General features: G+C 40.8%; 1 non-coding gene across 1 annotated transcript; it reads right to left on the reverse strand.

Annotated features, from left to right (window-relative positions):
* Positions 1-3,311: 3,311 nt before the first annotated feature.
* On the reverse strand, positions 3,312-3,418 carry LOC119468045. Its single transcript, XR_005196673.1, has one exon. It is a non-coding gene; the product is annotated as a U6 spliceosomal RNA (small nuclear RNA).
* Between the last annotated feature and the right edge of the window lie 1,561 nt (positions 3,419-4,979).

Here is a 4,979-nt window from a genome sequence, read left to right on the forward strand (position 1 = left end):
ATTTTTTAATTGGGGCATTTAACCCATTCATATTTAAAGTTAATATCGTGTATGAATTTGATCTTGTCATCATGAAGCTAGCTGGTTATTTTGCAATATTGTTTATGTGGTTGATTCATAGTGCAACTGCTCTTTGTATTTAAATGTGTTTTTGTAGTGGCTGGTACTGGTTTTTTTTTTGGATATTTAGTGTTTCCTTCAGGGGCTCTTGCAAGGTAGACACCATGGTGACAAATTCCCTCAGCATTTGCTTGTCTGGAAAGAATCTTATTTTTCCATCACTTATGAAGCTTCGTTTGGCCGGGTATACAATTCTGGATTGGAAATTCCTTTTTTATTTTTAATTGCATTTTAGGTTTGGGGGTACATGTGAAGAATATGTAAGATTTTTACATAGGTACACACATGGCAGTGTGGTTTACCGCCTTCCTCCCCATCACCTATATTTGGCATTTCTCCATGTTATCCCTCCCCAACTCCCTCCCCACTCTCCCTCCCCAATTTCCCTCCAACAGACCCCAGTGTGTGATTCTCCCCTCCCTGTGTCTATGTGTTCTCATTGTTCAACACCCGCCTATGAGTGAGAACATGCAGTGTTTGATTTTCTGTTCTTGTGTCAGTTTGCTGAGAATGATGGTTTCCAGGTTCATCCATGTCCCTACAAAGTACACAAACTCATCTTTTTTTATGGCTGCATAGTATTCCATGGTGTATATGTGCCACATTTTCCCTGTCCAATCTATCACCTATGGGCATTTAGGTTGGTTCCAGGTCTTTGCTATTGTAAACAGTGCAGCAATGAACATTTGTGTGCATGTGCCCTTATAATAGAATGATTTATAATCCTTTGGATATATACCCAGTAATGGGATTGCTGGGTCAAATGGAATATCTATTTCTAGGTCCTTGAGGAATCGCCACCCTGTCTTCCACAATGGTTGAACTAATTTACACTCCCACCAACAGTGTAAAAGTGTTCCTATTTCTCCACATCCTATCCAGCATCTGTTGTCTCCAGATTTTTTAATGATCGCCATTCTAATGGGTTTGAGATAGTATCTCAATGTAGTTTTGATTTGCATTTCTCTGATGACCAGTGATGATGAGCATTTTTTCATATGTTTGTTGGCCTCATATATGTCTTCTTTTGTAAAGTGTCTGTTCATATCCTTTGCCTACTTTTGAATGTGCTTGTTTGTTTTTTTCTTGCAAATCTGTTTTAGTTCTTCATAAATTCTGAATATTAGCCCTTTGTCAGATGGGTAGATTGCAAAAATTTTTTCCCATTCTGTTGGTTGCCGATTCACTCTTATGACTGTTTCTTTTGCTGTGCAGAAGCTGTGGAGTTTGATTAGGTCCCATTTGTCTATTTTGGCTTTTGTTGCCAATGCTTTTGGTGTTTTAATCATGAAGTCCTTGCCTATGTCCTGTATGGTTTTGCCTAGGTTTTCTTCTAGGGTTTTTATGGTGTTAGGCCTTATGTTTAAGTCTTTAATCCATCTGGAGTTAATTTTAGTGTAAGGTGTCAGGAAGGGGTCCAGTTTCTGCTTTCTGCACATGGCTAGCCAGTTTTCCCAACACCATTTATTAAACAGGGAATCCTTTCCCCATTGCTTGTTTTTGTCAGTTTTGTCAAAGATCAGATGGTTGTAGATGTATGGCGTTGCCTCTGAGACCTCTGTTCTGTTCCATTGGTCTATATCTCTGTTTTGGTACCAGTACCAAGCTGTTCTGATTACTGTAGACTTATAGTATAGTTTGAAGTCAGGTAGTGTGATGCCTTCAGCCTTGTTCTTTTTACTTAATACTGACTTGGCTATGCAGCTCTCTTTTGGTTCCATCTGAAGGTTAAGGTGGTTTTTTCCAGTTCTGTGAAGAGGGTCATAGGTAGCTTTATGGGGATAGCATTGAATCTATTAATTACTTTGGGCAGTATGGCCATTTTCATGATATTGATTCTTCCTAACCATGAGCATGGAATGTTTCTCCATCTGTTTGTGTCCTCTCTTATTTTGTTGAGCAGTGGTTTGTAGTTCTCCTTGAAGAGGTCCTTTACATTCTTTATTAGTTGTATTTCTAGGTATTTTATTTTCTTTGCAGCAATTGTGAATGGCAGTTCATTCTTGATGTGGCTCTCTTTAAGTCTGTTATTGATGTACAGAAATGCTTGTGATTTTTGCAGATTGATTTTGTATTCTGAGACTTTGCTGAAGTTGCTTATCAGTTTCAGGAGATTTTAGACTGAGACAATGGGGTCTTCTATATATACAATCATGTCGTCTGCAAATAGAGACAATTTGACTTCCTCCTTTCCTATTTAATGCCCTTTATTTCTTTCTCTTGCCTGATTGCTCTGGCTAGAACTTCCAATACTATATTGAATAGAAGTGGTGAGAGAGGGCATCCTTGTCTAGTGCCAGATTTCAAGGGGACTGCTTCCAGTTTTTGCCCATTCAGTATGATATTGGCTGTTGGTTTGTCATAAATAGCTTTTATTATTTTGAGATATGTTCTGTCAATACCTAGTTTATTGAGAGTTTTTAGCATAAAGCGCTGTTGAATTTTGTCGAAGGCCTTCTCTGCATCTATTGAGATAATCATGTGTTTTTTGTCTTTGACTCTGTTTATGTGGTGAATTATGTTTCTAGACTTGCATATGTTGAACCAGCCTTGCATCCCCAGGATGAAGCCTACTTGATCGTGGTGGATAAGCTTTTTGATGTGCTATTGCAATTGGTTTGCCAGTATTTTATTGGAGTTTTTTGCATCTATGTTCATCATGGATATTGGCCTGAATTTTTCTTTTCTTGTTGAGTCTCTGCTGACTTTTGGTATCAGGATGATGTTGGTCTCATAAAAATGTCTGGGAAGGATTCCCTCTTTTTGGATTGTTTGGAATAGTTTCAGAAGGAATGGTACCAGCTCCTCTTTGTATGCCTGGTAGAATTTAGCTGTGAACCCATCTGGACCTTGGCTTTTTTTGGTTGGTAGTCTATTAATTGCTGCCTCTACTTCAGCCCTTGTTGTTGGTCTATTCAGGGTTTTGACTTCTTCCTGGTTTAGGCTTGGGAGGATGCAAGTGTCCAGGAATTTATCCATTTCTTCCAGGTTTACTGGTTTATATGCATAGAGTTGTTTGTAATAATCTGATGATGGTTTGTATTTCTGTGGAATCTGTGGTGATATCCCCTTTATCGTTTTTTATTGCATCTATTTGATTATTCTCTCTTTTCTTTTTTATTAATCTGGCTAGTGGTCGGTCTATTTTGTTGATCTTTTTGAAAAACCAGCTCCTGGATTTATTGATTTTTAAAAATATGGAATGCTTCACAAATTTGTGTGTCATCTTTGCACAGGGGCCATGCTAATCTTCTCTGTATCATTCCAATTTTAGTGTATGTGCTGCCAAAGCGAGCATGGAAATTCTTTTATTTAAAAATGTTGAATATTGTCTCCCAATCTATTCTGGCTTGTAGGGTTTCTACTGAGAGGTCCACTGTTAGTTTGATTGGCTTTCCTTTAGGTGACCTGGCCTTCCTACAGTGAGGTCCCTCTTCTGTAGGGCTGCTGTGGTTTTCTGAGGGTCTACTCCAGACCCTATTTGCCTGGGTCCTTCTCACCCCTGAAAGTGTCATCAATTGAGGCTTCAGAACAGTAACCAATGGAGGCTGCCTGCTCCTTCCTCTGGGATCTCCATGATGCTAATGGGAATGCTCCTGTGTAAGGTGTCTGGTGACTCCCATTAGGGGGGCTCATCCGGTGTGGAGACATGAGACCCACTTAATGAAGCACTCTGGCTGCCCTATTGGTGGAAGGCATGCACTGCAATGGTGGGAATCCGACTGGTCCAGACTGCCCAGAATCCTTAGAGCCAGCAGGGAGAAAAATTAAGTTGGTTGATCTATGGGGATCATGGCCACCTCTCCCACCAACGGATCCATACCAGGAAGGTCAGAGTTCTGTCCATAAACCCCTGTTTGGAGTTGCTGAAATTTCCATAGGGAGGCCTTGTCCAGTGAGGAGGGATGGGTGAGGGTTTGGCCTAAAAGCGCTGTTTGGCCATGATCTGCCACAGCCTCTGTGCTGTGCTGCGAGGAATTCATCCTGGGTCCAAACCATTCAGTCTCCCTGGCACTGGCAGAGGAATAATGTCAGACTGGAGCTGCAGTGATGGCTGCCACTCCTTCTCTCAGGAGCTCAGTCATCTTAGGCAGCAGGTAGCTGCAGTTATAGTGGCTGCCCCTTCCCCCAGAAGCTTGATCATCTTAGGCAGTCTTTAGTGGCCACAGAGAATCTACACAGCTTTGTGCTTGTGACCCAAAGTCCTGGTGGCATGGGCTCATGAGAGAGATCTTCTGATTTGTAGGTTGCACAGATCCGTGAAAAAAGCATGATTTCCTGGGCAAAGTAGCTCAATCACTCACTGCCTCCCTTGGCTGGGGGTGGAAGCTCCCCTTGTGCCATGTGGCTCCCAGGTAGACCATCACACCACCCTTCTTTTCCTCTCTTTCTGTGGGTTGCACCAACTGCCTAGTCAGTTCCAGTGAGAGAACCTGGATACCTCAGTTGCCAGTGCAGGATTCACTCACCACATTTGTTCTTCTTAGTGGGAGACTTCTACCACAGCTCTTTCTAGTTGGCCATCTTGATCTCTCCCCTGATTTCAATGTTTTAAAATTTATTGAATCTTGTTATGACCTAGCATATGGTCTACCTTGGAGAATGTTCCACATGCTCTTGAGAGGAATGTGTATTCTGTCGTTTTTGGGTTAGCGTGTTCTATATATGCCTATTAGATCCAGTTGGTCTATGTCTTTTTCAATTCTTTCAATTTTTGTTTTATTTATTTTGGAGTTCTGTTGTTTGGTGCATATATATGTATAATTGTTGAAGTTGCTTGACAGATTTGCCTTTTTGCCTTTTATCATAATATAATACAGTTCTTCATCTCTCATAACAAATTTTAAAAATCTATTTTG

Source organism: Cebus imitator, unplaced genomic scaffold (assembly GCF_001604975.1).
Source record: "Cebus imitator isolate Cc_AM_T3 unplaced genomic scaffold, Cebus_imitator-1.0 Scaffold370, whole genome shotgun sequence".
Taxonomy (NCBI): Eukaryota; Metazoa; Chordata; class Mammalia; order Primates; family Cebidae; genus Cebus; species Cebus imitator.